The 24,579-nt window shown below is 35.1% G+C and overlaps 1 protein-coding gene across 13 annotated transcripts in view; it reads left to right on the top strand.

Annotated features, from left to right (window-relative positions):
• The window catches only part of LOC106622250 (serine-rich adhesin for platelets), a 154,800-nt gene that overhangs the window by 66,594 nt on the left and 63,627 nt on the right, over positions 1-24,579 (top strand). For 8 of the 13 annotated variants that reach the window (XM_036377596.2, XM_036377711.2, XM_036377469.2 and 5 more), the window contains one exon: positions 16,157-16,963. The exons of 3 other annotated variants lie outside the window; for them this stretch is intronic. The gene's annotated coding sequence lies outside the window, so the exon portion shown is untranslated. The remainder of the gene's footprint in view (positions 1-16,156; positions 16,964-24,579) is intronic. 2 more of the 13 variants (XM_070106370.1, XM_036377536.2) reach the window with 1 other exon arrangement.

Raw genomic sequence — 24,579 nt, 5'->3', positions numbered from 1 at the left:
TTTACGAACAAAACGGCGCATATTTGACCTAAATCGGACAAATGTACACAAAGTTATCATCTTTTGAAAAATCAATAAAAAACCGAACGAACTTTTTACTTTACCTAATATAATATTGATCGGTAAAATAGTTTCTAAGTCTATCGACTTCATAATATAATATACACATCCTTCTTTATATATGTATATAGATGTGTACCAAGCTTCATAATGATCAGTTCAGTGGTGTCACCGTGAAAGCGAAATAAACATTGCATTCATATTTATAATATAATAATATACAAATATGTATATGTACATTTACATATAATATATAATATATTATCGATACGTTCAATTCTAATTTGTTCACACAATAACATTTTTTAATCTTCATCATTATTTAACAAATTTCTAATTTTTATAATACAAAAATCCTAAATGATATAAGCTCCAATTCAAAATGAAATTTCAAATAAAGGTGAACTCATTTACACAAGTGACAGTAACTATGTTAATTTCGTCCTCTTCTGCTAGTTTCGTGAATTAAAAAAAAAATGGTATAAAATTAAAAAGCAAACCTATTATCCTCAGCCTATTTGTAATGCAATCATTTTATATGCTGTGTAATTCAGATGGATAGATATGTTGCAAACTTTTTCTTGCCACTACTGCATGGTTAATGGGTAGTTCCCGCTTAAGTGGGCATTCCAATTTATTCCTAAGCAGCGTGTTGGCTAACTGACGTTGATTTTTAATGCTCAGCCATGCGAAGACAAGCAATGAAGAGAATGAGTACAGCGAGCAAGCATAGTCGCTTCCAAACAACAGCCTTACCGTGTGCACGAACGAGGTGTGTTCAAAAAAAAAATTAATTTTGATTTTTCCCGGGTTGTGTACATTCGATTATCGATATTTTGTTTTGTTATAATCGGACACATATGTTTCATGTGCTTGCATTAGGAGCCAATTTCGATTAGTAGTTTGTTTTTAACAACAGAAAAGGTTAGTCACGCTTTTGTTTGCTTTTCGATTTTTGACTTTTGGAAGAAATGGATTAAAGAATATGTATTATTTGAGTTAAGAAATGGTATAAAGTGATCCAAGGCACTTGAAATTTTGACTGTGTCATTCGGTGAGTCCACTTTTTCTCAAATAAGTGTTGATAAGGGGCCGAGAAGATGTTGATGACGATTAGCATCCTGGAGATGCGCCATCAAAACATAATAAAAATGTTCTTGAAAATCGTCGAACCACTATAAGGGAAGTTGCAGAAGATGTTAGCATATCAATCGGCTCATGCCATTCAATTTTTTGGAATATTTTGATCAAAAGCAATGTCGCATTAGTATCACTCAGGAGTCAAAAACAAAACCGTAATCATGCTTCAACCACCGTATTCACCAGATTTGGCTCCCTGCGACTTTTTTCTTCTAGCGATTTAATACAGAGCTTCGTCTATTTCATTGATTTTTGCTTTCAGCTTAAAGTTTTGTACAATTTCGAGCAGTCGACGAAGTTGAGTTAAGGTTCGTTAGGACTACAGCCTCCTTATATTTAATATAGCCTGAACGTGTTTGCATTTGATTTCTGTCCATATGAATACATGATGACAGTTTATTGTCTGTCAACCACACCATTTGTCAAGTTGACACAGGGTTCCTCCCATATAAGCATATATTATATATACGTTTCAAAGCAGTAGTACCTCGATATTCCAGGTCCAAAGGTTAGAATTAGAACGAATCCTAGGTACTTTTTGCTTCGATAGCTTTGTTAATAACTGAGCTCTCCTACAATACTATTAAAACCATGGCTAGTAAAAAACATAAACTTTCCCATACAGAGCTTCATACACTTTCCTAAACTTAGGAAATTTAATATTAGCGACGAGAATCCCAAAGCAAACCTACAAAGCAGAACTATTATTTTTGCTATAATCAATATAAAATTAACAAAAATAAAACTTGTTTTTATATTTAAAATAAAATAAATACGAACAATAAGTACCACTAACCTTAACGTTTTAATACACATGAAAGAATAAAGTTTCATACCCTAAGAAAATGTCCAATCTTCAACCTTCATTCCTTACATCCCTTAAATACATATTTATAAAAATAATATTATTGACTTTCAACCGCAAAGTTTGCTAAGGAAGCAGCTAATTTAATACACCAACTTATCAAGAAGTAAATCAATAAGAAAAAAATATAGAAAGCATATACTATAAATACATGATGTGGGAAATATAATTTGCAAACCACAATTAAAAGCATAACTAAAGCAACATTTTACTACATGCTAATTATACAGGGTGGCTCACGAATCGTGCTACAAAAACAAACCGTAAAAACTTTTTTTTTCATTCAATGCATCACATTTAGTTTTTTGTTTTTATTGTATAGCAAATTTTTTATTATTTTACATAATTAATTATTTGTAAAAGTTATGGAACGCAAATAACCTCCATGCTCAGCCACGCATATGCGACACCTAATTAGAAAATTATTCATTGCAGCCTGAAGGGTTGAAGCCGGGATTGCTCGATTATCGATTTAATTGGCTGCTTCAATTCAGTCAGATTTCTGGGTTTTATTTTTTATACCTTTTGGTTAACATAACCCCCTAAAAAAGAGTCTGGTGCAGTCAGGTCAGGTGACCTTGGGGGCCAGAGGAAAGTGGATTTTATTGATATTAATTTTTTTTCAAATTTTCGTTGAAGCTACGCAATGAACGGTCTGGCTCTGTGTGCAGTTGCCCCATCTTACTGGAACCAAACGCTATTGAAAGGGATACGACTTCGGCGCAGTTCTGGGTAAAAAAATTCTTAAAATAACGGTGCCCATTGACAGTTACAGTTATACCGTTTTTTCAAAGAAGTATGTTCCAAAATATACTTTGGTGAAGTTCCGCACCACACAGTGACTCGTTCTCACTCTATATACGGCAATTTTGCTTGTTTACCTTTCCGTTTAGATCGTCATGAAACATAAACAGGCAATTTATCAAGTTATTGCTTTCTTCGGTGAATTTAATCATTTATTGGCAAAGTTATAGGCGAATAGGCAAATCTAGAGGGTTTAACAGGCTTTTTATTTGAACTTTGTACGGAAACAGGTTTTAGTCATAACGAATTATTCGTTGTAATGACCGTCTGCTAACTCCAAGTTGCGCTGAAAAGTTGCAAATCGAAACTCTTGGATTTGCCTGAATTGACGACGCAACAGCCGCGATTGTTTCTTGAGCGCGAACATACGGATCTCAATGGTACGGTCTTGCGATACTTCCAGATTCGGCAAACATGTTTACCAACCTCATAATAGTCCATCTACTCGGGAGAGTGCCACCAAAATTCTGTCTGAATTCCTTTTGGACGAGAATGACGGACTGCAAAGCGTGGTACCTCTGCACTATCTACACCGTCTTTTCGGTATCCCAAGCATTAATTTTTAAAAAATATAAGTAATAACCTGCCAAATTAAAAAAAAATAGGTCGATTTCACACACAAAAAGTTGTTACGGTTTGTTTTTGTAGCACGATTCGTGCGCACTCTTTATATTATATACATATGCACATATATATGTTCATGTTTTGTATGTATGAACTTTATATTTATACGTATACAAGCAAATAATTAAGATTACGTCATCGTTTTATGTTTGGCCGCGCTTCTGTGCGTTGCTGTAAATTAGGGAATATGGAATCGCACGTTATTTCTCGTAAATTGTATAATATCCAAACGAAATACGTGTATGTTTTCCCGCTTAATTGAACCTGGTTAATTGGTTTCCCTGCATACTTGGTTAACAATATGTGTTATTGAAAAACATATACTTTAATTTCCCCCGGTTAATTGCATAAAAAGATTTCGTAAACAAAATAATCTGGCATTGTCACACATATGATATTTCGCAGCTTTTGTGAAAAGCAGCAGTTGAAAACATATGTTTATCGGTGAAGATACAATATTTTTGCTGGTGCTGATGTTAAGGAGCATGTTATTTCTCCTAGATTGAATAACATCCAAAAAAAATTACATACTTGTTCAATTAACATTTTAAAAATGTAACGTTCTCTAAATAAGTGAATGCAAGTGCTGCATATATACAATAATATGAATTGTTTTTGTTGCTAAAGTTTTTTTTTTTATAAAAATTATCTCTAAATTTATAAGCGCACCGCCTTGTTTTTATACTCTCGCACCCTTTTGCTACAGAGTATAATAGTTTTGTTCACCTAACGGTTGTTTGTATCACCTAAAACTAATCGAGTTAGATATAGGGTTATATATATATAAATGATCAGGATGAAGAGACGAGTTGAAATCCGAGTGACTGTCTGTCCGTCCGTCTGTCCGTCCGACCGTCTGTCCGTCCGTCCGTGGAAGCTGTAACTTGAGTAAAAATTTATATATCTTTATGAAACTTGGTAGACATGTTTCTTGGTAACGTAAGACGGTTGGTACTGCAGATGGACGTAATCGGCCACTGCCACGCCCACAAAATGCCATTAATCAAAAACAAATAAATTGTCATAACTAAGCTCCGCAATAAGATACAAGACTGTTATGTGGTACAGAGGATCACATTAGGGAGGGGCATCTGCAGTTAACTTTTTTTTTTAAAGTGGGCGTGGTGCCGCCCGTAATAAGTTTAATGTGCATATCTCCTAAGCTGCTAATGCTATAATAACAAAATTCAGTGGAAGTAAATGTGTTTAGAACCTCTACCTACATTGTGAAAATAGTTCAAATCGGGTGGCAACTCCGCCCACTCCCCATATAACAGTACTGTTAAAAAATATTAAAAGCGCGATAAATCAAGCACTTAACATGCCAGATACATTAAATTTTATCTCTGGGATGGTATGAGATGACTTTATAGGAAGCGCGTTCAAAATTAGACAGTGGGCGTGGCACCACCCACTTTTAGGTGAAACCGCATATCTTGGGATCTGCTTAACCGATTTGAACCAAATTCGGTGCATAACGTTCTTTTTATATTTCTATGTTAAAGTGCGAAAACCGTCTCACGGTACCAAGAAACATGTCTACCAAGTTTCATAAAGATATCTCAATTTTTACTCAAGTTAGAGCTTGCACGGACGGACGGACGGACGGACGGACAGACAGTCACCCGGAGTTCAACTCGTCTCTTCATCCTGATCATTTATATACAGCTGTGTTCATAAAAATAGCAGTGCTCAAGAGCTGCAACTTTAAACTTAATTTTATATATAAAAAAGTAAATGAATGTTCACAAATTTAATTTTGTTTTAACTGTGTGATTATTTTAAACAAAAACAAATCAATTTGTTATTCAAATGTTGTTAATTGTTTTTACATTATTAATTTAAACAAAAAGGGCTGTTTACAGCTGTTCATAAAAATAGCAGTGAGTAATGAAAACAGTGGAATTAGTTGAAAAAAACATTGTTGAACTCCAAAAAACTATTTTAATTTGTTTGCTTGGGTTAGTACTTAGTCGTGTACCCATTATTTTTTATTACGGCCTGGCATCTGCGAGGCACAGAATCCACCAAGTCCTGGCAGCGCTTGACAGGGATCCGCTCCTATGATTTTTGAACAACCTCCCAAAGGTGTGATCGAGTTGTTGGATTTGCAACATATCGTTTAACATCTTCCCATAGGTTTTCAATTGGATTTAAATCCGGAGACTGCGCAGGCCATAACATAAGATCGATCCGCTTTGATGCCATCCAGCTTTTGACCAGTTTGCTTGTATGTTTGGGGTCGTTATCTTGTTGAAACCTCCATTATAGTGGCATTTCCCAATTGGCATAAAGAAACATAACATTTTCTAATATGTTAACATATACAAATCGATCCATGATCCCATTAATCATGAATATAGTACCCACTACACTGTAAGAAAAACATGCCCATACCATAATACTCAATCCGCCGTGTTTAACTGTCTTCAAAGTGTACCTAGGATCGCACTCTGTGTTAGGTGTACGTCTGACATACTGTCTGGAGCCCTTTCCACCAAATAACACAATTTTACTTTCGTCACTCCATAAAATATTACGCCACTTTGTAATGGGCCAACTAAGGTGACTTTGGGCGAACTCCAAACGTGCTTTGACATGTCTGGTGGCTAACAGTGGAACTTTTCGTGGATGGCACGCTTTGAGATTTTGTTCTTTAAGACGTCCCCGAATAGTAACGCCACTAACATTCAAGCTTAAGACATTTTTTATCTTGCTGGACGATGCAAAAGGCTGCGCCCTGCTATATCGCACAATAGATCGGTCCTCATGAGGCGTGGTTTTACGTTGGATACCACGATTTTCGGGCATTTTTTTAAAGTTTAAAGCATTATGGGTCATTTTAGCTGAACATCCACATATTTCTTGGATGTCTTTATATGTTTTTCCCAGGTTTCTTAGTTGCTCTATAATATATCTTTTTTCAGGAGTACAATGTTTGCCCCTGCCCACTAAGTTAAAAAATATAAATTTATTTTAGTGTTTTCTAATGTCAATAATAGTCACTAACACAAAACCAACTTTTTATCAATTCAACGTCTTAACAAAATTTTTTTGGCATATCAAGATACGCATTGCTATTTTAATGAACAGCCAAAGACTGGTGCTTCTGGCAAAAAGAGTTGTTCATTTGCTTAAATCTCGCAAATCTAACGGGATTTTTTCATTTCTTCCTTATACACATTCCATTCTACAACAACAATGCGTAGAAGTTGGAATAATCATAACGGAACTTGAAAAAAAATAACATTACTTGATTGCATTTCTCGCACTGCTATTTTTGTGAACACAGCTATATATATATCCCTATATCTAACTCGATTAGTTTTAGGTAACACAAACAACCGTTAGGTGAACAAAACTATTATACTCTGTAGCAACAGGTTGAGAGAGTATAAATATCTGCTTAGAAAAGGAAGTAGTAATCGTTGCTTAGACCCCATTACTCGGCACTTTGCTTCAATTTAGTTTTTAAAATATTAATATAAATGGTTTTATAAAATACATATTTTATTCAATAAACTCCATTCGACCCACTCCGTTGCTCGCCATATACCCCCAAATCATTACATCGCCTCTTTGGTGTTTCATCGTTGTTATCAAGTTTCTTTCATTAAGCTCTGTAAAAGTTTTTCGCCACACCAACTGACGCGATTTGATGTCTAATATACAAAACGTTCTTTCGTCTTCGAAAAATTGTCAAAAAATCTCGTGGCTTATATAAATATTGCTTGGTGAAAGCAAGTCGCTTCTGTCTATTTATCAACGAAATGAAAGGTTTTATACTTGCAAAACTACCACGACAACTAGCCTTTTTGAGAATTTTCCGCACGGTATCATCACAAATTGATTTTTCGTACTTTTTTCTAGTATAAGTAAGTAAGCTTAGGGTTTTGCTGTACAGATTGCAAAACACTTGTGACGCAAATCTCTTCGTCAATTTATAATTTTTTACTACTCTCTGGATTGAAGAATGGATTCGCCCGACAATTTTACCGATTTCGCCTTATGTTTTGTGCCCTTTCCACAGTTAAATGTCTAATCGATCGACGCTTGTGGGCGATTATTGGACCAAAAATCACATTTTAACAATCTGAATTTTAATTCACCTGATATGGCACGGTGCGACTTCTACCTTTTCGGAAAACTGCATTTGCCGATGAAAGGAAGGCGTTATGTAGACGTGGAGGCCATTCAAAAGGCTTACACCGGCATACTGGCGGCCATACCGGGCAACGAGCTAAAACACTCGTTCGACATACTTTTGGACCGTACAAAAAGCTGTATTAAAGCAGAAGGAGACTATTTTGAATAAAATTAATTGATTTTGCCGATAAAACAATTTGTTCTGTCTTTTTTTTAAAAGTCATGTTTACTTTGGAACACACCTTGTATACATACCGGTCGTATGTATGTATGTGAATATGAAATAGGCTGCGAATAGAGTAAACGAATAGGTGTATGAAGGTTTGACGTTAAGTGCTTTGTAGGAACAATAAAAGCCACAAATATAATATTAACTTATTAACAATAGCACTAAAGCTACAATGCTGAAAGCGATGATTACAAGCACATATATGTATATATGTTGTATGTGTTAAGCTAATTTACAGGCAACTAAAGTTGCTAGAAGGTTATGTTATGTGTGAACTACAATAGTTGAAACATCCGGCCGCATCAGCATTTTATGCATTTTACTATTAGTCTTAACCATCGTAAAGGGTCTTAACAGCATATTGAAATCTATCATATCACTGTCATATAAATAATGACACTAATTACCGTGCGATAAATGTAGATACATACTTATAACTATTTCCCAATTCAACTTCCTCTGACTATGATTTGCAAATATTATACATATATGCAAATTCATAATTTGAAATAAACGGAGTGCAGTTACTATTGAGATTAGACAAATTTAAATATAATCAATTCTTATTTTCTACGGGGTCAAAATTTAATTTAATTAATCAAATTGGTGATTATGAGATTTTCCTAACTCCTATCTTGCATAACCCGCTATGTTGTACACACTGAAGCTCTCACAACTGAACGTTGTAAATTATCATTCGCTGCTCTAATATGCATATCCTATTTTGGATGTCTTTAAAGAGTAAAAAAAAACTTTTTATTTGGTTTGCCTACACTTTTAGTACTTTATTGAGTGGATTCATTTTGGAGAGAGTAAGCTCTCAAATTACTAAAAGTGGTTTTGATTCAGTGATGGAAAAGTACACACAATTGTTCATTTATCTGCCCCTTCAGCTCTAGTCGGCACTTTGCGCAAAATCAACTACTTTTAGCATATATTCCAATCATTATTTATGCTTTGATGAAATGCGGAATTTAGTGCCGGTCGACATAACACCACTTCGCTGCATCTTCGATGCTTAGTTTCGGTAAAACTGCTATTACTGTGATGTTTAATCTTTCAATTTAGCGTTTTGATCAAAGATATTCCCGAAAATCGTCAGTCGTGAATGCCAAACCTCTATCAGAGATAATTTTACCTGGATTACCAAGGTAGGCTCTCAAAAAGAATTACAGTGAAAGCTCTATTAAACGGACGCTTTATTAAGCAAACATCTCCATTAATCATACATATTGGCGGGTCCCAACATTTTATTACTCTCGCAACATGTTGCTACAGACTATAATAGTTTTGTTCACCTAACGGTAGTTTGTACAGAGAACTTAAAAGTTGTTTTAAAAGTTGTTTTAAGTTCTCTGGTTTGTATCACCTAAAACTAATCGAGTTAGATATAGGGTTATGTATATATAAATGATCAGGATGAAGAGACGAGTTGAAATCCGGGTGACTGTCTGTCCGTCCGTCCGTGCTAACCCGTATGGTATTTATATCCCTTTTTAAACAACAGCTTCTCTTAGACTGGCAGTGGTTTTTTTCAAAAAGGAGAACAATAGCTTTGTCCTCTCTTTTAGATGTCACGTGATTCCACAATGGTTAGACAACCTATTTACAAATGACAACTTGTATTTAAATACTTTGCATTGTTTTGTATGATTTTGAAAATTAATAATGTATAAATCACGTGTCTAAGGTGAATATTTTCATTGGACAACTTATCAGATACATCAACGGAATAGTTTTGTGCAACATTTTTTGTAGCGAAGAAAATGATTTATTAACTAAAGCAACAATATAATCTCCGAAACATTGTTTAGATCAGATCACTATAGCATATAGCTGCCATACTAATTGAACGATCGGAATCAAGTTCTTGTTTAAAGCCTTTGTATTTGTGAAGGGTATTATAGCTTCGGTGCAACCAAAGTTAACGTTTATGTCCCTCACTGCGGCGAATATTGTCTTCATTCCATAGATAACGCTGTCAATATGACATAGAAAGTGTTTCTTTTGAATGCAATTTCTTCTCTACCGCAATTTTCATCAATTTCTTCATGTAGGTCGTTTCCGTGTTTTGTTTTCTTGCTATTGGTAACATCGACTCGACATGCTCTAAATTACCTGCAACAATTTTGCATTAATTATAAATAAATTGCTTTCCACTGATCGCGCAGAAATTGCAAATCCACAAGAAGGTTTCCTATATTTCTAAGTTCAGCGTTTATGGTGCATTGATTTCTTGAAGAACCAATTTTCTTTCATTGATTGACTGCAAGATTTTAAACCGTATGAAGGCTCTCAAAACGCACTTAAATTTGCTCATATATTGCAAAACTCCAATAACATTCCGACGAGTTTCTGCCGTAAGGTTGAGGTTTTTAGCTTGCGTTAAAGCGTTTATCAATCCGGGAAGATGGTTCGCAAATGGCTTGATGGCTACGATTCTGGCAGACCATCTTGTATTAGAAAGACAGTGAAGTAAATTGGGTATTTTCGATTTTAGAAATTCCCAACGCTTTGTTCTGCCACTGACAATATTGTAACATTTTTGAACGACACCAAAAAAGTTATTTGCTCGAGGACAGCATTTTGCCGAGACGACTTTAACCAAGTACAGCTTGTGGGCACTACAGGGCGAAAAAAGTGCATACCTATTTATTTTTACGTTGGATGTGATTTGCGCTCCTCTATATTTATCGCTCATACTCGTATTACTACCATTATCGTAGCCCTTTCCACGGTAATCTTCCAAAGGAATTCTGTAATTTTCCAATGTTTTGCAAAATTAAGCGGCATTAGCTTTGCCGGTTTTTTCCTAACAATCATCGAGATTCATTCAGCATCTAGAAGGATATAATGAAAAATAAATGTTGTTTCCTAGGGACCGCTTCGAGAACTCCAGGCCCAGGGGGAATCACTCCTCTTTCGTCGGGCCAGCATAAAGAAGGCGAAAAATAATAAATGAAATATTAATATATCATGTAATGTGCCAATAACATTATTTAAAATATGCTTGCAGAATTCTTCAAGTCAAATTACTGTGCCAACTCTACTAATCCCAACAATAGAATACAATGAGTGATATTTAGTGATACTCTCTCTGATGCAATTAATGTCTCTTGAGATGTTCCGCAAGGTAGTCATTTTGGCCCGATTCTGTTTTTGTTAATCATTAACTATTGTATATCTCTTGTTATAGAGTATTCAAACGTTTATTATATGCCGACGACGTAAAGCTTTTTAAATCATGTATTGTACTTCAACTGATAAAAGGTGTATGACTTTTTGGTTGCTTGGTGTAATAGAAATAATATGCCATTGAACCTTAAAATTTAAGAGTTTTTAGTTAGCACCCATCTCTCTATGTTTTATAAACCTATAGTCTAGAGCAAGTATTTAACTTTGTTGATTTGGGAGTTACTATGGATCGTTAGCTGAATTTTGGTCTTTATATTAATGTCATGGTTTTGAAAGCTTAAGCTTAAGGTGCGCCTACTGGAAGTAATGTGACAGTATTTCACGATTTCATATTTGCAGACTACCAATTGCAGTTGCGTGAGAGAGCGGGGGTCATGTTCTGTTTGAAATATCGTGCAAGAGAAAGCAGTCTTTAACTTGGGTGCAGTGCTTGCTCACTCTGGACAAACGGAACCGTGAGACCACTTCACAGCAGTGTTTCAGGCTATTTTTGAATAGTGCGAAGGAGTTTCGGCGTCGTTTCGTGAGCGTCAACGAAAAATTGATCTCCTGGTACACCCCAGACTCCATGGAACGTTTGAAACAGTTGTCTTCACCTAGTGAAGCTGAATCAAACAAGGTGAACCTTTTTTTGGTATTCACAAAGTATCATTTGCTAATGATAACAGGGTCTGTCGCTCAATTGTAGAAAAACGGCGGAGAAAAAAGTAGTTAGAAGATATGGTAATAAGATACATCCTATTTTCTATCAAATATTATTTTATTTGGCATTGGCTCAATAATATAAATAAGTGGATAAGCCACATTTGATTGAAAATTGTGGTAGATAGAAAAGATCCTAAAATAATTTTTGCATTAATTTCTGAAAACAGCCTCTTTCAAGTCCTTTTCAATATTGATAATTTTTTGAAAAATGTTTACTTTTGGTTTTTCTTTATATTTATCGCTACTTATGTGAAATATTTTAATTCGAAACGCAACGCGATTGAGTGTAATTGCTTTAGCAAATTAGTATTAAAACTTAATTTACATATGTACGCCCATGCTTTAAAACAATTGAAACAGGAGCATCTACCACAATCTCTTGCATGTACTATATTTTGTTTGCACCAATCTGAAGAAGGTGAGGTAATATATCAAAAGAACAATCTTACAGAAATTTAGTTACTTTGTATTATCTATATTTTACCTGATATATGGTAATTGATTAAAACTCATCATAAAAATTTAATACTAAAGCTACGACGCTCACAAATTGTGTGTGTTTTAAACGTTTAAGAGCAGTAACTTTCTCAAATTTGAACATGTTTCTTCCTTATTTTGAATTTAGTTGATGCCCTATAAGCTTTACTGGGTGTTATTTTCAGCTTTCCCATACTATTTTGTGCTTCCGATTGGTTTTGGTTGATACTCATAGTAGTTGGCAGTATCGAATTTCGAACTGTTGATTATGTTACGGATATTTGCAATGTTGTTGTTTTATTGGTTTAATTTTTGTTGCCGATGCTTACCAAAATCAATGCAATATTTTCTTAACTATAATTTCCCATTAGTGGATTCTCTAGGTGTTATAGGAAGACTTAAGTCTATAATTTAAATAGGAGTTATACCGACGTTGTTAAAATAAATATTATTGTATTAAAAAATTTATGTACTGTTACATAACTATTTATATTTGTTTTAAGTTAGGTTTTAAGGTGAACAAGCATGGTTAAGAGAATCTTGCCGTACTTGTCTCGAACTGACGAACAGGAAATTCGTTTTCCTCTGTCGGATTACTTTGTGATTTGTATTACTTTGTAATGTAATGTACTGTTACTCTGATAAATAAATAAATAAATCGCACAAACATGTGAGCAGAAACTATATAGCGGTATAGGTATACATATGTATGTAAATGGAATGCGAGGCAATTCAAGAGCAAATAAAGAAATTGGAATTGAAACATGGAATAGTAAAATAGACATAAAAATTGAATATAATATTAGGGTGGGCACAAATTTACAACCATCACCGAACCGTGAATCAATCTGATTCACCACAATCAATGTCCATAATAGCAAGTTTTAAGAATGCGCGTCGTTTCTCTCCTCGTTGCACCTCGCCATAAAGGCCAATGTCCACTCGCTTTACCTTCACTCGGCACCATACTCGCCATGAAACGTTAGAATCGCATATGAACACCAAGCCCCCTTCGGCTTCGTTCGTTGGTACCATTTTACTCAGCGAGTCAATGTAGGAAGATACTCGGTAATCCACCTGTTCCTAAAGTGGTACTAGGCTGCAGAAGTGGCGATTGGCATTCTCTATTTCTTTAGCAATTAAACCATAGCATTGGTCTTGTTGTCCGCGGAAGCGACAATTGTTGATAAAGCGTAAAAGCCAGGCAACGGCTCTTACCAATCTTTTAAACCAAGAAAATTTATTATAATCCAAAAAATTACAACACTTCCAACGACTATAACCTGTTCAGAGGGCCAAACTTGCTCATCCTGCTATAGCAATTGGTGGACCACGTAACCAACGCGCCGCTGGACTAAAATTGATCATTTATACGCAAAGTTTCGTCGGCTACACAGAGCTTGGAATTGGAAATGCTTGTATTGGCCAATATCTCTGTTATTCTATGCTGTCCGAAAAGCTTATAACGACGTTTCTTACTCTGAATATATTTGATTACCGTTTTTGAGTCACTCCAGAATGCAGTTATTGATGTCGAGAGAGTGTTCGTCGCGGATGCACTGCATTAAACGAGTGACCTAAGCAGCTGCCTGAAGTTCAAGTCGTGGCCCAGTAAAACGTGAGACAAAATCTCCCATGTATACCTGCATTTTTTCGATTTTTATTTTATTAGTTCTAATCGATAAATAAAAAATACCACTTTGACAACTTTTCGAAAATTATTGTTATTAATACTTGTATAATGTATTTTTTAGACGATCTTGATTTTGTCTCAGTTCTCATTGGGACAAATTTCGGTTGTTCGGTGTTTAATGTGAGAAAAAAATTAAATATATTTATCCACAAACAAAAGAAATATACGTTCACGCTATTAATTCAATTTTAATTTTTTTTATCTTATATACTTGTATTTATACTCTTGTAACATGTTGCTACAGAGTATAATAGTTTTGTTCAACTAATGGTTGTTTGTAGCACCTAAAACTAATCAAGTTAGATATAGGGTTATATATATAAATATATATATAAATGATCAGGATGAAGAGACGAGTTGAAATCCGGGTGACTGTCTGTCCGTCCGTCCGTCCGACCGTCCGTGTGTGAAACCTGTAACTTGAGTAAAAAATTAGATATATTTATGAAACTTCGTACACATGTTTTTTGGTACCGTAAGATGGTTGGTATTGCAGATGGGCGTAATCGGACCACTGCCACGCCCACAAAACTCCATTAATCAAAAACAAATGAATTGCCATAACTAAGCTCCACAATTAGATGCAAATTAATTTTTTTAAGTGGGCGTGGTCCCGCACCCTAACAGATTTAATGTGCATATCTCCTAAGCCGCTAAAGCTATAATAACAAAATTCACTGAGAGCAAATGCTTTTAGCACCTCAATCGACAGTGTGAAATCGGGTGACAACTCCGCCTACTCCCCATATAACGGTACTGTGAAAAACAATTAAAAGCGCGATAAATCAAGCACTAAATACGCCAGAGACATTAAACTTTACCTCTGTAATGGTATGAGATGACTTTATAGGAACCGACTTCAAAATTAAACAGTGGGAATGGCACCGCCCACTTTTAGGTGAAAACCCATATCTTGGGATCTGCTCAACTGATTTCAACCAAATTCTGCACATATCATTCTTCTCATATTTCTATGTGTGTATAGTGCGAAAATGGTAAAACTTTGCGTGAACAATGCGTTTATAGTATGCCATATCGTGACCAAAAATTGTCTAAATCGAATCAAAACTATTCAAGCCCTTAGGTACTGAATATGTGAACCCCAAATGGACCAAAACGGTAACCGTGATTGGAATGGAAACATACAGCGGTAAAATAAACATAGAAATTAAATATAATATTAGCGTGGACACAAATTTACAATAATCTTTTGCTTCTGGATTTTTTCACTCTATTTGGATAATACAAGTATAATTTTTTGGATATGATATCTTTAGTTTTTTTTTAAAGCAAAATGCCGTTTTAGGTAGACTGGTCGTATAATTCCTTTTTGATTTTTTTTTTTTGGGAATAACCAGCAACTAATAGTCGTTTACTAATTTATATAAAATGTCACCCTTCATAAAATAGGCATCATAATTTTCCCTTTCTTGCAGAATCTCTTATATTAGTCGCAGCTCATCGGCTTGCGCTTGCGCATATTTGATTTTTTGAGTGACGTCATCTATAGTAATTGTTAAAATCGGAAATCTGCTTAAAACATCTACGTGCTTCATACTTGAAAAAGAACGATGTTCGACAGTATAGTCGCACTCCTGTAACAGCATTATCCATCTGGCCACTCTTGTTCATAATTCTTTCTTATCAAGTGTTTTGGCAAACGCATTGCAGTCGGTTATAATGGTAAAATGCAGACCCAATAAATAAATTTTAAACTTTTTAAGAGCCTATTGTATATTACAGCGGGACTTCGAGTTCATAGCTACTAAATTTTCGCTCAGCTTTCATCGTATTTTTTTGCATATAATATACGGGGTGCTATTGGCCATCATCAGAGGATTTCTGCAATAAAACAGTGCCGTAACCATTTATGGACGCGTCGGTGTGTACTTGTGTTTCATATGTCCCATTATGAACGCTTAAAACTGCTTTTTGAGTAAAGAAAGTTTGAAGTGTTGAATTATTTTTTTTATTTGTCCCCCATATTAAATATCATATTTTGCTTTTCGAATCATTCAGTAACTTTGCAATCAATGTAAAGTTCCGTATGAACTCTCTAAAGTATCTGGCTAGGCCGAAGAAACTATCTAATTGTTTCAAGGCCTACAAAATTCTACTCGTTTTTGTAATTTCTTTTTGTTAATTTGAATTCCATAATCTTGGCACAAGTTTAGAATCATTTCTAAAATAATTAGCTATTCTTTTTTGTCGTTTGCAGAGATTAAAGCGTCGTCGCAATTGCTTCTTTTGTCAAATCGCGAAGTATAGCATTTACATACACCTTCTAAAAACGCCAGGAGAGTTGGGCAATCCAAAGGAAATCTTGCGTAATTGATATTGACTGATATGTGTTACGAATGAGGTATACTTACGGCTTGCATCACAGACGTCTACATGGAAGAACTCGTTTGTTAAATCAATCGTACTAAATACTGGTAAATATGCTTATCAACGAACTGCCTTGCAATACAGCGTAGGCCCTTATAACTGTCGAACTTGTTTGAAGCTTCGCGGAAAAATATTAAAACTCCCGTTACACATTGCTTCTGTCACATATGTATATTTTGAATATACGCAACACAATTTTAAGTTTCATCAATTGGTATTCAGTTTTTGTGAGCAATGGGACCAAAATGAGAACTGGTGAAAAAGTTGAAAGGAAAAACAACAAGTGAAATTATTAAAATTCTCCACAGCCTTGATGTTAACCGCAGATTCGTGAAACGTACTGTAGCTCGATTGCAAAAAGTGGTAGTGTTAAAATATCAAAAAAACCTGATCGCAGTTTCACGGTCAAAACTCCAAGTCTGATGAAGACTATACGAACAAGGAAAAATTGTACAATTTCTGGAAGGCAAATGGCTAAGGATCTCAACGATAGACGAAAAACCATCAGAAACATTATTAATAAAAATTTGGGATTGAAGGCGACAAAAGCTAGTGACAAGAGAAATAATATTTGCTACTGCGGCGGCACGCAAATTGCGAGATTGTGTTTTCTGATGTAAAACTTTTTGTGTTACAGGTAAGCCACAACTCCCAAAAGGACCGCGTTTATGCAACCAGTATGTGTGAGACTCGAGCTGATAAAAGAGCTTTTGAAGGTATCAAAACACAACGTCTGTTATCGTTTGGAACCTATCAGCAAAAGAAAAACTCTCTCTTCTTTTCATTGACAAAGGCGTAAAAATTAACGCAAAATATTATTTGGAGGAAGTGCTTCTGGACACTTCTCTGCTTATGTACTTGTATTATATTTAGTCTGTTTGACAATAATACATACTGTTTTCAACAAGAATCTGCCCCGGTTCATAAAGAAATGTTCAGCAGTGGTGCAAATGACCCCCTTCTTCCCCGAATTTGAATCCTTTGGATTTTTGTGAATTGAGATATATGATGGGGAAATTAATAAATGTAAAAACTTAAAACTATACCATTTTAGGGAAGGTTTGAATAAAAACAGACATATTGCAATTCTATAGTTTAACTACTAAATAAAACAAGTTTTCATCCTTACTTTAATACATATATGTATGTACATTTGTTATTTTTTGTGGCAAATTTGGTGCGAACAGTTTTTAGGACCCTGTAAGTGGAAGTAGTCTAGGTGCAGATACAATTTGCGTATCGTCTTTTAACACATTGTAATATTTACATTCGTAGTTTTAGTATTGTTAGGTATGTACAGGGTTTCCAATAAGAGTTACAATATATGATTTTTTTTTCAAAAAAACAAAAACCAATCTAATTGTGAAACAAATTCAAATGTCTTTTATTTAAGGTAAAGTACAATTGATATAATTAACATAAGTTTTAAATATAACATCATTCAAATGCCCTCCACGACTTCTTATGCAGAAACGAATTTGATGAACTCAATTTTTGGTTATCATCTATCTATATCGCTCTCTACTGACAGTAACGGTGTCACCAGCTTTATTTCGAAGGAAGTACGGACCGATGATTCCACCAGACCAGATTATGACATATTAAAAATGGGCGAAATGGCACTTAGAATAATAATAATTTTAACGACTATACTGTTTGATAGCACGACGCGACAATTTAAATTGAAAATGTTATAGTCTACAAACAAACAAAGCAAACCACATCTTATCTGTCATTCCTAGTTCCTTCGTCATTATAACTTTACATGTTTTTAAAATTTGTAAATTACGGAACTCGAAACATTTTACACCTTTTTCTCTGGCTTTGTAAGCAACTTACACCTCAATTATAACATCGAATATCCATTTTCACTTTACTATTATTCACTGTTTTTCTGAATCTACTTATTCCTTGTTCTACTGTTTTTATCTCTGTTTATATCACTATTTATTTTCTTGTTCTTGACTATTAAGTTTTCTTCATATTTTAATTTTACTCACACCATTTCGTTTAGTTTTTGTTTAAATTCCGTTATATTATTAGCGCCATACAAAATGCTTTTGTTTATATAATATATTTAAATCTCTTATACCATCGATCATAACTGAATGAAAGCACTAATCTCGACATTTCCCCGTGAAGCGATTTCGATCATTTAAAAAAATATTCTTGTACTCTTTCGTTTTTCTTTATTTTCCTTTCAGTTAATTGTTTATGCATTGTAGCGCTGTACGTTGCTGTTTGCTGGTTCTCAACAATGTATTTAAACTTTTCTTAGGAAACAATTCCCTTTCATTGGACAGAAATAATTTCGCTTCATAATAGCTACTGCCTCCTCGAATTCGTTGATCTAAACTTACACTGGTAAATTGTCTGTACCGTCGTTGTTTCCCCTACATCGCGAAAATTCATTGCAAACCTGGACCACTGTGATAGTTGCGCTCTTCTGTTTTTCGGTATTATTGCGCCCTCGTTTTCTGATGCATAATCGCCGCTTAAAAATTATACAAAAGAATCGTCGTTTTCTCATTCCTGTCTGCTCGTTGATTTTTTATTTAGATCATGTTGATGTCCATTGCGCTTCTACGCCAATTCGCCGCATTTTCTTTTTCTGTAGTCACTTGTGTTGCCTTCGGTTTCGGAACTATCGTCATTTTCATTGTCGTCATTATCGCCTTCTTCTTTATTGTTTGCACTAAGCAAACTCCCCTTTTTTGGAGGATATGCAACTGTATATTTTCCTGTTTGCAGGTCAGTTGGAGCAAGTTGCAAATAGAACTTATTTTCCCGTCGTCGTGATCGTCGTAGTTAAAACCTTTAAATTTGCGTAGCCGCTGTCTATTTCATCTATTACCTTCGTATTCGAAAATAAATCTGTGCATTGCGGTAATGGTCTCTTTTCGCATTCTTCTTATATTTTCACGCACTTTAGAAAAGCTTTGCAGATTCGCCATTTTAAGACATCCATTGTGAAATTCCCTGACTCTAGGGTTGAACCCCCACATTTGTGAATTTAGTTAAGTTTATTACTAGATATAATTATAGTTTAACACTTTTAGCTTATTTATTAATTTATAGGTAATTTTAATTGTTCGAATTTAATTTCAATAACTTCTTTGAGCGACTTGGTCCCTCCGCTGTCACAACTATCTTTCTTTTTGTTCGCCTTCTGAGCTGCCACAGTAGTAAAATTTTTATTTCCGACTTTAAGAATGCGATATTTGAAGTGTATAATATACAGTATGACATGCACAATACCCTGCAAGCCATTGCTACCGAAACTTTAACACATTGAAAGAATTATCGCTGAAACTAACACATGCACATGAAACTCATAAGGCTTTTGCGTTAGAAAGAATAATCAACTGGGCATTAACAAACTCTTAGAAACTTTAACAGAAAGAAACCCGTGATTAACCCGAGAGATGCAGTATAATTATTAAGTCTGGGAGACTTATTTGTTAATTTATGTATACACCTAAGAAGTAGTACAAAACACACGTATTAAAAATACGTTTAGCACCAGTAGTATGGAGCACCTGTTGACTAAAAGTTATGAAAAAAGGATTTGGCACCGCCCTATAATAGCTTTAATGTATATATCTCCTTAACCACTAAAGTTACAATAATTAAAGTCGCTTAGCACAAATCTTTTAAGAACACCTATAGATAATGCGAAAATGGATGAAATCTCAAGAGACATAAAATTTTACACATGAGATGGTACGAGAGGGATTTATAGAAGTCGATGTCAAATTTGGACGATGAGCGTGGCACCGCCCACATTTAGGTGCAAATCCATGTCTCCGGACCTACTCGACCAATTTCAACCAAATTCGTATGACATTACAGTATGAAAATAGGCGAAATCAAACAAAAACCAAGCCTACTTCCCATATAACACAATTTTAAATTGGATCTGAGTATTTTACTTTCCAGTATACAAATCAAGAATTAATCAATGTATACGGATTAAACTTAGCACAAATAGTGCCCTCAAAGTATTTCATGCTACACCCAAAAACTGTAACTTTTCAATAACCTAGACGCCACATATGTGGACTCCAGTGCGTATGGCTGACTTTTTGCCGGTCAATCTGAGAGATATACTGGTAAATATTATTGAAATTCGAGTAAAATGTTTCTTTGATAATAATAAACACTTGTATCAAAAATGGGTTGAATTAGATCAATACTTCCCTTAGCCCCCATATACCTAATATAAAGATTTACGAACTTTCAGTTGGCTTTAAACCACATGTTTAGGACAATGTGCTCAATATTTTAATGAAATTGAAAGAGCGTATTTTCTAATAACGGTGTATCTTTGTGCCGAAAATGGATAAAATCAGGCGAAAACTTGACTTAGACCCCATATAACTGATATTCAGGATTTTAAAACGTTCGACTGACTTTACTACATATATTTGTTTATATTTATATATTCATAAAATTGCTTGAAAATAAGTTCTCAAGTATAACTGAGCAAAAAATTAATGCAATCAGCCCTTCTATTTCTCTGCCACCAATATATCCTATATAATGATTTCCGACTTTCCACCTGGTTGGTCAATATATGTGATATTTTAATGAAATTAAGGGGATACGTTTTCTGAAGAGTTAAAAAATTATATTAATAGTTTGTCGTTTAATATAAATAAATTAATCTTGGTCTAAACCTCATATCCCTAATATAATGAATTGACGCTTTGGTTGAAGTTTTTCATATCAACTCAATATATTATGATTTTAGCATAATTTTCGCTGACGGGAAATAAAATATAGTAATAAATCTAAGTGAGTCTATGACCTTCAAAATATGTTAATATGATACTAAATTTCGACTGTAATACCTTCACGATTTCGTCGATCAATGAAGTTGAACCTTTTCGGTACTATTTTTAATATTGCCAACACCTAAAAGTGTTTAGCCGGCTTTGATCCTTGCAAGTTGCAAGAGCAAAAAATGTTCGGTTAAGCCCGAACCTAGCCTTCCTTACTTGTTACTAATAAAGTTTACCCTCTTTCAAGCTTATGCAGAGTAAGACCGATTGTTTCAAAAGTAAGCCAATCAACATTTTCTGATTCAAAAAGAACTTTTTACGAATATTTGAACCATAACCTAACAATGATTGTGAATGAAATTCGATGCGACCGCCATGGAATGCAATGGAAGGACAAAGTCTAATTACTATGTCGAGATAAAAACGAATTAATTTGGTTAGAAAACAAACACGACCTGTAAATAATTGATTTTCATACAAATACATTTCTCTGAGTTCAAAGAGTGATAATACAGTGCAGAAGTGCCATTGATTAAGTAATACATTCGGGTCATTGAGGCATATATATCAACTTCTAATCGCTTAACATCCAGCTTTTTATTGATTCCGATTGAAATGGTTTTCCCATTTTATTCCAGCATATCATTTGGTTGAAGAGATCATTACATTTTTAAATGTTTGTCAATTAACTTAATACTTGAAAACTTTTTAACAATACACTTCTATTTACTTATTTATTTATTTATTCCAGGATACAAAGTACATATTACATACAAAGTATGTACCTATAGAGGTGTTACAAAACACCTGTACATAAGCCTGGTAATATTAGTTTATTATAATTAAGTAGTAATCTATTAATAACAATGTCATTTTTAATGAAAAACAAAAGAAAACATATTGTTTTTAAATATCAGTGTCCACAATCCACTCAGTTATTTTCTTTTTGCTTGCTTTGTTTTCAATCTTTAACAACTTTAGACCCAGCGGTAACATATTGTAGTATTTAATTGCCATATATTTCGAGTCTTGTAAGATATATTTTTATATATCTTTGGTAACTGTAACGGTTTAGCTCTAGCCTTACCTTTATATTCATTAAATACCTCTCTACAATTGGATTGGGAATGATAACATAGTGACTAAGAAATAAATTTCTTTTTAATACCCAGTACGGGTGTTCTCTCATTTTTATCACATTAATGATTAATTAATTTATCTTGTATTTTTATTAACAATTTTGTAACACTCTTATAACTACCTCCCTAGGCAATAATTCCATAGTTGACTATAATATCGAATAATGCGTAATAAATTATTTTTGGTGCTTTCTTGTTCAATATATTATATTTTTATACTCTCGCAACCTGTTGCTACAGAGTATAATAGTTTTGTTCACCTAACGGTTGTTTGTATCACCTAAAACTAATCGAGTTAGATATAGGGTTATATATATATAAATGATCAGGATGAATAGACGAGTTGAAATCCGGGTGACTGTCTGTCCGTCCGTCCGTCTGTCCGTCCGTCCGTCCGTCCGTGCAAGCTCTAACTTGAGTAAAAATTGAGATATCTTTATGAAACTTGGTAGACATGTTTCATGGTACCGTGAGACGGTTGGTATTGCAGATGGGCGTAATCGGACCACTGCCACGCCCACAAAACGCCATTAATCAAAACCAAATAACTTGCCATAACTAAGCTCCGCAATAAGATACAAGACTGTTATTTGGTACACAGGATCACATTAGGGAGGGGCATCTGCAGTTAAAATTTTTTTTTTAAAAGTGGGCGTGGTCCCGCCTCTAATAGGTTTAATGTGCATATCTCCTAAACCGCTAATGCTATAATAACAAAATTCACTGGAAGGAAATGTTTTTAGCACTTCTATTGACGGTGTGAAAATAGTTGAAATCGGGTGGCAACTCCGCCCACTCCCCATATAACGGTACTGTTAAAAACTACTAAAAGCCCGATAAATCAAGCACTAAACACGCCAGAGACATTAACTTTTATCTCTGAGATGGTATAAATTGGCTTTATGGGAACCGCGTTAAAAATTAGTCAGTGGGCGTGGCACAGCCCACTTTTAGGTGAAAACCCATATCTTGAGATCTGCTCAACCGATTTCAACCAAATTCGGTGCATAACGTTCTTTTCATGTTTCTATGTCATAGTGCGAAAATGGGCGAAATCGGACTACAACCACGCCTACTTCCCATGTAGGTAGGTAGGTAGAGTGGCAATGACGCACCTAGGCCTATAGGAGGCCCATTGTGATACCACCGGGACTAATGTTCCCTCACTCTATCGTCTCCTCCCTGAACCAACCTGTGCTCCTGATGAAGTTCATCAGTACAAATAATTTTATATTAGCAACTTCTGATACGTCGTCAAGGAATCCACGACCGATAGTTGCGATTCTTTTCCTATATAGAGCTTTACATTCGCATAGAAGATGCTTTACAGTCTCCTCTTCCTCTGCTTCCTGACAGCTTCTACAATAGTCGTTGTATGGTACACCTAGCCTACTTGCATGTCTACCAATTAGGCAGTGACCTGTTAGTACTCCCATCAGAGTTCTTATATCATTCCTTTTAAATTTTAGTAGTCGGTTTGTGCGATTCACGCTCCATTCCTGCCACGTTAGTCTGCTGGTTGTGCAGGTTATTGATTGTCTCCACCGAGACTCAGCTATATTTATAGCATATTCGCCGATTAGGTGTTTGCAAGTTGCCAGAGGCATAAAGATACTCTCTTTTTCAGGGGTTAGTTGCAAAGTGGTGCCTGTTCTGGCTAGTTTATCTGCTTCGCAGTTACCAGGAATATCGCTACGTCCTGGAACCCATTGCAGATTTATTGTGAAGTAGGATGTCAGATCCTCTAATAGATCAAGACAATCTTTCACTAGCTTGGATGAAACCATTGGAGACTTGAGTGATTTCAAGGCCGCTTGGCTATCCGTGTATATATATATGCTCCTTGTTGTGAGCACACTTTTTGTCAATACCACTAGGCTTTCTTTAATTGCTGTGATCTCCGCCTGGAAGACACTGCAGTGGTCTGGCAAACGGAAGGCGATGTTGGTGTTTAATGCTGCGCAAAAGACACCACCTCCCACTCTATGATCCAGTTTGGATCCATCCGTGTAGATGCTAATTTCTGTATTCCTGTCCACCTCGCCCCTTTTCCACTTCTCTCTTGTGGGGTAGGCAATATTGTGGACCGAATTTAGCTTCCGTTCTGTTGGATTACGGAAATCCGTGGTTTTGGGTAGAAACGGGAATATACTGAGTATCCTTGAATGCCCCTTGTCGCATGCGACTAGTTGGGAGGATTCCCTCAGTCTAAGAGCTGACTTTGCTGCCACTTGTTTACAGAACAGGTCTGTTGGCAGTAAGTGTAGAATGACGTTAAGAGCCTGACTTGGCGTTGTTCTAAGAGCTCCACTAATGCATATGCTGGCTGC

The sequence above is a fragment of the Bactrocera oleae genome, chromosome 3, assembly GCF_042242935.1.
Source record: "Bactrocera oleae isolate idBacOlea1 chromosome 3, idBacOlea1, whole genome shotgun sequence".
NCBI classification, from domain to species: domain Eukaryota; kingdom Metazoa; phylum Arthropoda; class Insecta; order Diptera; family Tephritidae; genus Bactrocera; species Bactrocera oleae.
This window is presented reverse-complemented; position numbering and strand designations above follow the sequence as displayed.